Raw genomic sequence first — 13,347 nt, 5'->3', positions numbered from 1 at the left:
TAACTGTGGGCCAGGCAGAGACACCTCTGGTTGGTATAAAACAACCAGTGAATGAAATGCAAACCTGGTTCATTATTTTTTTTATTTGAAAATGTTTTCAAAGTGCCTGTCTTAATATTTGAGTTAAACACAGTGGTCTATTGAAAAAACAGAATTGGCAAAAAGAGGGAGCCTTAAATGCCTGGAGAACTCATGTCCCACTGGATCAGGGCACCTGTTAGAAGCATTGGGCATGAAATCCAGGCTACTTTTTTTTTTTTTTTTGTGGTATGCCGACCTCCCTCTGCTGCGGCCTTTCCCGTTGCGGAGCACAGGCTCCGGACGCGCAGGCTCAGCGGCCATGGCTCACGGGCCCAGCCGCTCCGCGGCATGTGGGATCCTCCCAGACCGGGGCGCGAACCCAGTTCCCCTGCATCGGCAGGCGGACGCGCAACCGCTGCGCCACTAGGGAAGCCCCAGGCTACTTTTTTTTTTTTTTTTTTTTTTTTTTTTTTTTTGGCCATGTTGGGTCTTTGCTGCTGCGCATGGGCTCTCTCTAGTTGCGGCGAGCGGGGGCTACTCTTCATTGAGGTGCGCGGGCTTCTCATTGCAGTGGCTTCTCTTGTTGCGGAGCATGGGCTCTAGGTGCGTGGGCTTCAGTAGTTGTGGCTTGAGGGCTGTAGATCGCAGGCTCAGTAGTTGTGGTGCACAGGCTTAGTTGCTCTGAGGCATGTGGGATCTTCCCGGACCAAGGATCGAACCCGTGTCCCCTACAGTGGAAGTGCGGAGTCCTAACCACTGGACCACCAGGGAATTCCTTCATCACTTTTTAAATTTGCTGCACTGCTTTGTGGTTTTTTAGCATAATAATTTGCGCAGAGTAGATAATACCAAAAATACTTGCCGTGTTAAATGGAAGCAACTTACTAAGATTTGCTCATTACTTCTGGGATTCTTAGGTAGTAAATGTTATCTTAAGGTCACCAAGGAGTCTGAGAATTGGGTTCAGAGCACTGCATGTAGTATTTCCTACTGACTGCTTTATCTACCCAGTTTCTCTTATGACACTCAAATTAAAATCTCAGTCAGCTAGTGTTCAGTTCAGGCTGATATTAATTTTTTTTGATTGTGGTAAGATATTCATTTAAAAATTTACCATTTTAACCATTTTTAAGTGTACAGTTTTGTGACATTAAGTGCACCACCATCCATCCCCATAACTTTTCGTCTTGTGGGACTGAACTCTATATCCATTAAATAAGAAGTCCCCGTTTTCTCTCCTCCTCCCAGCCCCTGGCAACTCCCATTCTACTTTCAGTCTCTAGGATGTCCTCAGGATTCATCCATGTTTTAGCATATTGCAGAATTTCCTTTTATTTAAGGCTGAATAATAATTCTATTATATCTTTATGCCACAGTTTGCTTATTCATTCATCTGTCGGTGGACACTTGGACTGTTTGCATGTTTTAGCTGTTGTAAATAATGCTGCTATAAATATGAGTGTATGAATATCTCTTTGAGACTCTGCTTTCAGTCCTTTTGATCATATACCCAGAAGTGGAATTGCTGGGTCATACGGTAATTCTATTTTTAATTTTTTGAGGAGCTGCATACTGTTTTCCACACCGATTGTACTAGTTTACATTCTCACCAATGGTGTGTAAGGGTTCCACTTCCTCTACATCCTTGCTAACACTTGTTTGCTATTTATTTGATAGTAACCATCCTGATGGATGTGAGGTGGTATCTCATTGTAGTTCTGATTTGCATTTCCCTAATAATTAGTGATGTTGAGCATCTTTTGCTGTTCTTATTGGCCATTTGTATATCTTCTATGCAGAAATGTCTACTCAAGTTCTTATATTTTTAAATTATTAATCCCTCTTCATTTCTTTTTTTAAATATTTCTTTCTTTTTTTTAAATTTTGGCTGCATCGGGTCTTAGTTGCGGCAGGCAGGATCTTCGTTGTGGCACGCGGGATCCAACGTTGTGGTGCTTGGGCTCCTTGTTGCAGCACGTGGGCTTCTCTCTAGTTGTGGCGCATGGGCTCCAGAGCGTGTGGGCTCTCTTCTTGTGGCCCACGTGCTCGGTAGTTGTGGCACCTGGGCTTAGTTTTCCTGCGGCATGTGGGATCTTAGCTCCCCAACCAGGGATCAAACCCACATACCCTGCATTGGAAGGTGGACTCTTAACCCCTGGACCACCAGGGAAGTCCCAATTTCTTTTTTTTTTTTTAATTTATTTTTATTCTTATTTAATTTATTTTTGGCTCTGCTGGGTCTTCGTTGCTGCATGCGGGCTTTCTCTAGCTGCAGTGAGCAGGGGCTAGCGACTCTTCGTTGTGGTGTACGGGCTTCTCATCGCAGTGGCTTCTCTTGTGGACCACAGGTTCTAGGCCACGGGCTTCAGTAGTTGTGGCATGTGGGCTCAGTAGGTAGTTGTGGCTCACGGGCTCTAGAGCGCAAGCGCAGTAGTTGTGGAGCCCGGGCTTAGTTGCTCTGCGGCATGTGGGATCTTCCGAGACCAGGGATCTAACCTGTGTCCCCTGCATTGACAGGCAGATTCTAATCCACTGCGCCACCAGGGAGGCCCCCCAATTTCTTTACTTGTTTTTGAATTGGGCTGTTGGGTCTTTTTGTTGAGTTTTGGCAGTTCTCTATGTAGTCTGCATATTAATCCCCTATGAGATATATGATTTTCAGATGTTTTCTCCCACTCTGTGGGTTGCCTTTTTCACTTTTTGATAGTGTCTTTTGATAACACAACATTATAAAAATTTTCATGAAGTCCAGTTTGTCTATGTTTTCTTTTGTTACCTGTACCTTTGGTGTCATATCCAAGAAATCATTACCAAATCCAGTGTTGCAAAGTTTTTGTCCTGTGTTTTCTTTTAAGAGTTTTATTGCTGTAGGGCGTTACATTTAGGTACTTGGTCCATTTTGAGATAATTTTTGTATATGGTATTAGATAAGGGTTCAACTTCCTTTTTTTGTGTGTGGATATCCTGTTTCCCCAGCACCATTTGTTGAAAAGACTGTCCTTTCTCCATTGAATAATCTCGGCACCCTTGTCAAAAAACATTTGACCATATATGTGAGGATTTATTTCTGGGCTCTCATTTCTATTTCATAGGTCTATCTGTCTGTCTTTATGCTAGTACCACACTGTTTTGATTGCTGTAGGTTTGTAGTAAGATTTGAAATCAGGAAGTATGAATCCTGCAGTTTTGTTGTTCTTTTTCAAGATTGTTTTGGCTATTTGGGGTCCCTTGAGGCTCCATAGGAATTTTAGGATGGGTTTTTCTGTTTATGCAAAAACCATCATTGTGAATTTGATAGAGATTGCATTGAATCTGTAGATTTCTTTGGGTAGTATTGACATTTTAATAATATTAAGTCTTCCAATCCATGAAAATGGGATGTGTTTACATTTATTAGTGTCATCTTTAATTTCTTTAATTTCTTTCAGTGATGTTTTTATTGTATAAGTCTTTTACCTCCTTGGTGAATTCCTAAGTATTTTATTCTTTTTGATGCTATTGTAAATAGAATTCTTTTAAATTTTCTTTTCAGATTGTTCATTGTTCCTGTATAGGAATGCAACTGATTTTTGTGTGTTGATTTTGTATCCTCCTACTTTGGTGAATTCATTTCTTAGTTCTAATAGTCATTTTTTGTGGAATATTTATGGTTTTCTACATTTAAGATCATGTCATATGCAAACAGATAATTTTGGATGCCTTTTATCTCTTTTTCTTGCCTATTTGTTCTCACTAGAGCTGCCAGTACGATGTTGAATAGAAGTGGTGAAAACGGGCATCCTTGCCTTGTTCCTGATCCTAGAGGAAAAGCTTTCGATCATTCACCATTTAGTATGATGTTTGTTGTGGGTTTTTCATATATGGCTTTTGTTATGTTGAGGTAGGTTCCCTTTATTCCTAGTTTGTTGAGTGTTGAATTTTGTCAGAAGCTTTTTCTGCATCAATTGAGATGATCATGTGGGTTTTTTTTCCTTTATCCTGTTGATGTAGCATATTACATTGATCAGGTTTTATATGTTGAACCATCCTTCCATTCCAGGAATAAATTCCACTTGGTCATAGTGTATAATCCTTTTAATATGCTGCTGAATTCTCTTTGCTAGTATTTTGTTGAGGATTTTTGTATCAGTGTTCATAAGGGATATTTGTCTGTAGTTTTCTTGTAATGTCTTTGTCTGGCGTTGTTATCAGGGTAATGCTGGCCTCATAGAATGAGTTAGGAAATGTTTCCTCTTCAGTTTTTTGGAAAACTGAGAAAGATCGGTATTAGTTCTTCCATAAACGTTTGGTAGAATTCACCAGTAAAACCATCAGGTCCCGGGTTTTTCTTTGTTAGGAGATTTTTTTTTTTTTGGCTGCACTGGGTCTCCATCGCGGTGTGCTGGCTCTTTGTTGTGGGCTTCTCTCTAGTTGCAGTGCGCGGGCTTCTCTAGTTGTGACATTCACTGGCTCCAGAGCATGCAAGCTCAGTAGTTGTGGCACTCGGTCATCTCTAGTTGTGGCATGTGGGCTCCAGAGTGCACAGACTCAGTAGTTGTGGCGTGTGGGCTTCTCTCTAGTTGCGGCACACGGGTTTAGTTGCCCTGTGGCATGTGGAATCTTACTTATTAGTTCCCCAACCAGGGATTGAACCCACATCCCCTGCATTGGAAGGTGGATTCTTAACCACTGGACCACTAGGGAAGTCCCGTTAGGAGATTTTTTAATTACTGATTCAATCTCCTTATTAGTAATAGGTCTATTCAGATTTTCTATTTCTTCCTGACTTAGTCTTGGTAGGTTTTCTGTTTCTAGGAATTTGTCCATTTCATCTAGATTATCCAATTTGCTGATGTACAATTATTCATAGTAGTCTCTTACAATCCTTTTTATTTCTGTAGAATTGGTAGTAATGTCCCTATTTTCATTTTTTGATTTTAGTAATTTTCGTCCTCTGTTTCGTTTCTTAGTCCATCGAGCTAAAGGTTTGTGAATTTCGTTAATCTGTTCAAAGAACCAAGTTTTGGTTTCATTTATTTTCTCCATTCTCTATTTAATTTATCTCTGCTCTAATCTTTATTATTTCCTTCATTCTGCTAGCTTTGGGTTTAGTTCGTTCTTTTTTCTAGTTGCTTAAGTTGTAAAGTTGTATTTCGCTTTCATTTATCTCTAAGTATTTCTAATTTCCCTTGTGCCTTCTTTGGTACGTTGGTTAAGAGGCAAGGCTAGGAAATCAAGTCACCAGAGCCTAGTGAAAGTTGCACTTGTGGAGGAGGGGCCATTGGGCTGGAACTGTGATCATAGAAGGACACAGCTATGTCCAGGGACACAGCAGTGAAACAGGGAGAACATGAAAAAATACCCTGTTCTCTCTCCCTCTCCAATTTCCTGCCACTATTTTCACTGAATAACCCAGCTGGAAATTAGAAAGTAAAGAGACCTGAGTAATCCAATCCACATTCAAGGAGCCATCACCCAAAAGCGTAGAGCAGGGCGTAGATGTAGTAACTCTGGGGGGAGATAATGGAGACTCACCACCTTGACCATGGTCATAGATTCAAGACTTCCAGCCCTGGCAGTACAAAGGTACTGTTTGAAGTCTGAGTGATCAGATTTTCTTTCCCTCCCAGTTATTTTCCAGTGACACTCCTAACTGGGGCTGGCACACTGCAGCAGTCCACTTCTGGTTGGTGCCTATATATTGTTCAGAACCATCTATAAACCAGGCTAAGTTTTTTCTTCCTCTGTCAACTGGCCATAGGGAAATGCCAGTGATGCCATAGGTATGGTTTGAGGGCAAGGTAGTAATGCAGGAGAACTACCTGCCATGGGAGTCTGAGCCCCGTACTCATGCCTTTAGGAACGGCTCATGCTTGATGCTGTCTGTCTATCCCACACCACTTCCATTTGCTGCCAGACACCCTGACCCCTCTCTGGCCATTTTATTTCAATTCAAGTAAACCTCAAGCCCTGTGGATTTTATCTTAATATCTCTTCCGTTCATCCTTCTTTCTCCATCTCCATTAACACTCCTGAGTTCAGGCCTTCTAGATGCTGAAACAGCCTCCACTCTATGTCCACACCACACGTCATCCTATCAAGGACCTTTCTGCAGCCAATCTGACAGTATCCTCACTACCCAGTCTCCTCAGTGTAGAGGCCAGACTCCTTAGCATGGCGCCCAGGGGTTTCCTGGTCTCGTCCCTACTCACTTCTTTGGCTTCCTCATCACCTTTCCACCTGCAACTCCCAATTCCAGCCATATTGTAAAATTTTTGACTTCCTAAAAATGTGGTATAGTCTCACTTCTAGGCCTTAGCTCATGCTGTTTCCCTCTGGCTTAAAATGGTTTCTCCTTCTTTGTCCTATTTTCCTTCAGATGCCAAGTCATTCAAAATACACTTATTGAGCATTGACTATATGCCAAACACTGTACTTAGAGGTCCCTTCCTCTAGGACACCTACCCTGATCTTCCAAGAATGGATTCAATGTTTTTCTTCTGTGCTTTCTGTAATATGTAATTATGCTTATTCCAGTGGGACTGCACCTCAAGTCGTTATATACTTTCCAGTATTTGTCGGCTTGTCTTACTAGATTGTAAGCTTCTTGAAGGCATGAAATGTTCTTATTTAGTTTTGAAGACTCAGACCGGCACACAACATGGCACCTAGTAAGTACACACCAAAGATTTCAATAAGTGGATGAGCTAATGAATAAATGGGTAATTGGTTATGTTTTGAGATCCCTAATGCTATACAATATGCACATGCCAACAACATAAAAATATATGGGAATAATTAATATATGCCATCATTATAAGTAACACATACTCATTAAAAAGTATATAAAAACAAAAAAAAACAAAACAAAACAAAAAAAATATATAAAAACAGAAAATACCAGTAAAATTTAAACAATTTAAAATCACTGTCTTAGTAGGCCATCAAACAAATTTACCATAGTTCTATATGTAAATTGTTTACAAATGTTTGTTAGTAGCCTATGATGAACAGCTTTCTGCATAAAGCTTTTTTATTTTTTTTAACTTAATTTAGTGTGTGTGTGTGTGTGTGTGTGTGTGTGTGTGTGTGTGTGTGTGTGTACTCATGATTTATTGAGGGTGGGAAGGAAGGAAGGGAGGGAGGGAAGGAAGCAAGATAGGGATGGAGAAGCTGCTGCACGCGAATGTGGTGTTAAGTTCTGCTTTCAGCCTGATCTGGAGGGGAGCTCTGGAGGGTAAACTGAACTGCAGAGTCTGAAGCTTTTTAAAAAAAATATTTAAGATTATCATTTTTGAAAGAATCTCAAAGAAGAAGTAAAAAAATGAATATTATAAAGCTAGTGATGTTTCCAAAAATGTTTTACCGGTGTTGCCAGTGTTTAATTTTATCACCATAATGTAATAGTGCTTTTTATTCCATTTCTTTTAATTTTCTTACTAGCAAAGATGCAGTTCATAGCTTTTTGAGGTTGAAATCTTGACAGGTAATTATGCCTTTCTTCAAAATATGCCTTTCTTCAAAATATTCTAAATTCAAAGCTGAGAGACCATTGTCTGATCTAAGGAAGCAAATTCTTCTGTTATGAAATAGAGCCCAACATACTATTTAAATAAATTGTCAAGATTTAAAGTGATTTATGCAGTTCACTGATGTGTGAATGAGAAATTGATACAGTAAGTAAGCAAGGAAATAATTTGAAAAGGGAAACATCTTCAAATACTTGATGAAGCTATAAAAACCAACACCAAGAGAAGTGATTCTGATAATAGGTTGGAGGATCTGACATGGAAGAAATTCAGCAATTTCAAATTAGCATGCTCTGAAAATTCAGGAGGGAGTTGCAGACATGCAGGTGGCATAAGAATTTTTTCTTTTAAATCATTTCATTTTGTGACTTCATTGTAAGCAATGAAGTGAAATGGAGCATGATTGGAGAAGCCTGACGTTTTATCTTTCCTCCTCATCGATGCTATGATTTAGTGTTTTGGCGCTTGAAGTACTGCTGCCTTATCGTAGAACAGAACGTACCAAAGCTTCAAGCCTTTTCCTCTTAGAGGCATTCCTTCAAGCCTGTAATGCTCACCTTAGGACTCATGCTTGCTAAAATGCCCTATTACAGAAAAGCACTAATGGGTTTAAATGTCTTCATGTCACTCCCTTTCATAATATTAGTGTAAAGGAGAAAGAGAAAGTCTTGTCAGGAGTCCTGGTTCCGATGACACGTCTGCCCTTTACTAACCATTATCCTGAACAGGTCACAAACCTTCCTGGGATTCAGTTCTTCACTCATTAAATAAAGATAATAGTAATAATATTCACCAACTTCCTCCTGGGTTAAAGTAAGGAACAGGTGAGAGGTACTTTATACTACAACATCAGCTATTCTCGCGATGTTACATTATTAGCAGGGGTCTTTTGCAGTGATCAGATTTTAGTCATTGAGTGGGGCTGACCGAGGTGAGACTTGAAGTATGCACTGTAAGGAAGTCTTGGGATCCCTATCTCCATCTCCTCCGCTTTATCCTCCCATCCCTGACCTGGAACACCCTTGCCTCTCGTCCCTTAGGGCATTTTTTCCACAGGCCTATTCTTTTTTTTTAAAATTTTATTTATCTATCTATTTAGGCTGTGCCAGGTCTTAGTTGCGGCACGTGGGATCTTCATTGTGGCATGCAGGATCTTTTACTTGCAGCATGCGGACTTCTTAGTTGTGGCATGCATGCGGGATCTAGTTCCCTGACCAGGGATCGAACCCAGGCCCCCTGCATTGGGAGCTCGGAGTCTTACCCACCGGACCACCAGAGACGTTCCCCACAGGCCTATGCTAAGACATTAATAGATGAAGTCTTAAGCAAAGTTATGGCTCTGGGGACATTTACAGAAGGTAATAGGGAACTTGCACCACTATCTATCTATGCCTTTAGGGTAGCAGGATATAGTGTGCGGCGTTTCTAAAACCAGAGCCTCTGGACAATTTTTTAACTATGTATTTTCATTTCATATACTTTTAAACATTTTTTTTTTTCTGAATCATCAACATGATTGTCTTAGGATTGCCACGTTATTTCACCTTCCACCCCCCACCCTCCTTATTTGTGTATTTAGACTATTTTAATTAAGCTATTAAAGAAGAACAGGGATGATTTATATGCAGATGGTATGTACAAGCCCATCAAAGGCAAGATGATGTTAGGGATACAGCCTGAGTGAAGGCTTCCTGGTGATCCGAATGTCAGGGGATTGAGCGTGTTGCTGGTGTAACATAAGCGCGTGAACCCGAAAGCAGCTGTGCGGCAGCAGTCAGCACCATCTTCGTGCCGCCAACAGCAATTTCGTTTTCCAGCCAGACAGTATCATCCATCTCGTTGTTAGTTTGAACATTGGTCTTATACTTTTAGTGGTATGTAACTTATAAATCCATTTTAATGTAAACATACAAAGCTTAGGTCAAGTTTTCTTTTTTTTTTTTTGCGGTACGCGGGCCTCTCACCGCTGTGGCCCCTCCCCCTCCCGTTGCGGAGCGCAGGCTCCGGACGCGCAGGCGCAGCGGCCACGGCTCACGGGCCCAGCCGCTCCGCGGCACGTGGGATCTTCCCGGACCGGGGCACGAACCCGCGTCCCCCCGCATCGGCAGGCGGACTCTCAACCGCTGCGCCACCAGGGAAGCCCAAGTTTTCTTTTTATACTTGAACAACATAATATAGTTATTTACATCGACATTGGGGATCTGCAATTCTTTAAAAGGGCTTTGTGCAGTTACTCAGCTTGGGAAAACTCTGGGGTAGTACAAAGAGCATCAGCCCCAGAAGTCAGGTTATTTAAGTTCTAGTCCTAACTTTAACATTAACCACCGGTAGGACTTTGGACTGGTCATCTCGTCATCTCCTCTCTGTATGCCTCAGTTTGCTCATCTGTAGAGTGAAAGGTTTGATTATATGATCTTTAGATTCTCTGCCAGTTCTGAATTCTCTTCTTAAAAGGTCAAAGAGCCCTTATTTGGGAACACAGCCAGGCACTGGTTTATGCTATTTGTTCTCTGGGAATAAAGCCTGAAGTCACTGTGACCTTAGCTAGAGACTGTCAAGATCACCACAAAGCTGCTTCTGGCTGCTCTGACCCCATGGAAGGGTAGGAAGGGGTCTCCTTAACTGTTGTTGGCTCAGACACAAGGCACACGCTCTGGATGTCCCTGGTGTATGACAGCGATTCCTTATGGGGCCTGGGGAAGGTGGGGCGTCATCAGAATCAGGGCTTCTCAATCCAGCGAACTTCCATCTGGAGCCCCACCCCACTTGAGAACCAGGTGGAAATAGACCCCTGTAGCTGCTGGCAGTGGATCCAATCGTCTGGGAGGTGGCACAGAAAAATGGTTGGAAAGCAGCTGAGGAAGTTGTCCTTGGAATGTGCTTGATGATGTTTCTTAAAGATCCCCACAGGCAGAGGTACAGCTGCACTCAAGTCCTAGAGACTTTGGAAGATCAGCCTGCAGAATTCCAGAGGGATTAAATCTAAACTACTTGAAAGTTTCTCCTCCTAACTTTCTCTCCCTCTCCTCCACTTCCTCCTCCTCCTCCCCACTATCTTCCTCTCCAATACCTAAGCCTTACTGAGCACCCACCCTGTGTCATTCTAGGGCTTTCACACAGGTCATCTTGTTCTATCCTCACCACACATCCAAAGGGCAAGTACTTTTATTACTTTATTCAGTACACATTTTCACATCAGGACACTGAGGCACAGAGTTTCTAGTTGCCCATGTTCACCTGGGGAAGGTAAGCAGGGCACACCCTTGGGTGGTTGGGCTCCGGAGCCGGGCTGTTAAACACTGTTGTCAGCACCAACACGAGGACAGGCAAAGGCTGGTGAGCACCCTGGACACAGACCCTGGGGCCGGCCTCATGGATATGAACGATTCAGCCCAACCATCACATGTGGAACGAATAAACCAAAGAGGCCCTAGGCCAGGGTGCTGACTGCTGTCTGCGTTCTCCAGCGGGGAGTCGGGTCATGGCTGCCTGGGATCTGCCTTCTGCGGCAGGGACAGGAGTGACCCCAAGCAGCCTGTTCCCAGGTAGGCGGGGCCCGAGTCGCAGCTCCGGCGGCTCGGAAAGGACCGGGGCTCTGCGGGGCTGTCGCGGTGTTGCGGTGAGCTGGCCACATCCCCACTAGCACCTGGCGCCCGCCCATCATCAGCGGCCCCCCGTCTCGTCCTGGAGCCGCCAGCCACAAATGCTCACACTTGGGGAAGGGCAAGGGGAAGGAGGCCGGGACCTAGGGCCATAGAAACCATGGCACCCCTGGTCCTGAGGCTCACCCACGGTTGTTCTTTAGCAAGGAAGGGAGAAAAAAGGGAGGAAAAAGTTCAGAACATTTTTTTCTCCTTCCCCTGTTTAAAGCTGTCAGTTGGATTCAACAAAATGGCAGCCACACCTGATAAAAATCTGCAAATGAAAATTTTAAAATGCAGGATCTAGGTTATTCCGGGTGAATGCCCGTTATGCAATGACATAATCATGAAAGCTATTTAATTTGAAAAAGAAGAGAGATGTTTTTGCTTTTTGGTTGTTTTGTTTTTATTCATCAAAAACAAAACACCCCTCAAATACCAGGCTGTTAGTTTTAAAACAGGAGTCTGGAAACCCTGTCTTTACCCAGAGGAGACCTCCAAAGGTGACAAATACCTCCCCTCCCTTCATCCCAGCCGAGAGGAGAAGGAAGGGACCTACTTTGGGAGGAGGGGGGAACCACTTCAGACCTTGTGTCAGGGTTTGTTTATCTTAGATTTACTGCTAGCACATATTCATTTACACGTTCTACACGTGTAACCTTCTGGTTCCTGGCAGGGGCTCGCAAGCGGAATGAGCACCGCGTGGGTAATTAATACCAGCAGAGGCCAGTGGAGTGGTTTCCAACACTTGGTCAATCCCCCGAAGTCCTCCATGCCTCTAGCTTTCCTTTCTTTCCTCTACATTTGGCCCAGCTGTTGCTCAGTTTCCAGGCTCCTGTGATGTTTACGCTCATGTTCTTAATGTCAGCAGACAGTCACAAATCCCTGTCAGGAAAGCTCTTTTCCTCTACCCTTTTCTGAAAGGCTCCTCAAACCATTGCAAGATTATCTATCTATCCTCACAAGATATGTTTTTTAATATATCCCACAAGCAAACTTTTCTGTTTCTTTGTGACAGGTCTGCAATAATAGTTGCACATATGTTGTAGAACATTATGCATTCTTAATGGAACATTAAAACACAAATTAGGGAATTCCCTGGTGGTCCAGTGATGGGGACTCCATACTTTCACTGCCGAGGGTGCAGGTTCAGTCCCTCGTCGGGGAACTAAGATCCTGCAATCCAGGCAGTGCAGCCTAAAAAAAAAAAAAAAAAATGCTGCCCATTCTTAACTACTCCCCCCATTAAGAAGTGGAGTCGGGCTTCCCTGGTGGCGCAGTGGTTGAGAGTCCGCCTGCCAATGCAGGGGACACGGGTTCGTGCCCCGGTCCGGGAGGATCCCACATGCCGCGGAGCGGCTGGGAGCCTGTGCTCTGCGACGGGAGAGGCCACGAGAGTGGGAGGCCCGCGTACGGCAAAAGAAAAGTGGAGTCAATCCTTCCCCTTGAATCTGGCCTGACTATAGTGACTCGCTTGGTGGAGTGCAGCAGAAATGACCTTCTGTGACTTCTGATGCAAGGGCAGAAGAAGTGGGAACAATCTCTTCCAGCCCTGAGCCACATCCAAATACTCTGAGGTCTTCACACTTGAGAGACCACATGGAGAGGCCCGGTGGGCCAGCTCTGAGACTTCACAAGGATGCAGAGATGCACAGCCAGACCCCAGCTGTCCAGCCTGCAGCCATTTGTGTTTCCCCAGCTGTGGCTCCAGACATGGTGAGCAGGGAGGAGTCTTTTCTGATGTGCCCTCTAGAAACTCCTGACCTGCAAAATTATGAAAGATAAGAACAAAGTGGTGGTTCATTTAGGGCATGATTTGGGGGGTTAGTTTGTTAGGTAGCAATAAATAATAGGAACTAAACCATTTCCCCATTGAAAAACATTTAGGTTGTGTCCACTTTTTCTCCATTGCAAACTATCCTGTGCATGTACTACTATTAAAAACTTTTTAATATGTAAATTTCTCTAGGAGAGATTCTCAGATATAGAATTGCTGGATCAAAGAGCTATCCTCTCTCACTCCATTTCGCTAGCCTGTGTTTTTTTTTTAAACATTTTTTTGGGAGTAAATTTGTTTTCCCATGGTGTGTTAGTTTCTGCTTTACAACAAAGTGAATCAGCTATACATATACATATATCCCCGTATCTCTTCCCTCTTGCGTCTCCCTCCCTCCCAC

Source organism: Physeter macrocephalus, chromosome 13 (assembly GCF_002837175.3).
Source record: "Physeter macrocephalus isolate SW-GA chromosome 13, ASM283717v5, whole genome shotgun sequence".
Classification (NCBI taxonomy): Eukaryota; Metazoa; Chordata; class Mammalia; order Artiodactyla; family Physeteridae; genus Physeter; species Physeter macrocephalus.
Note: the sequence above shows the minus strand (reverse complement) of the source record.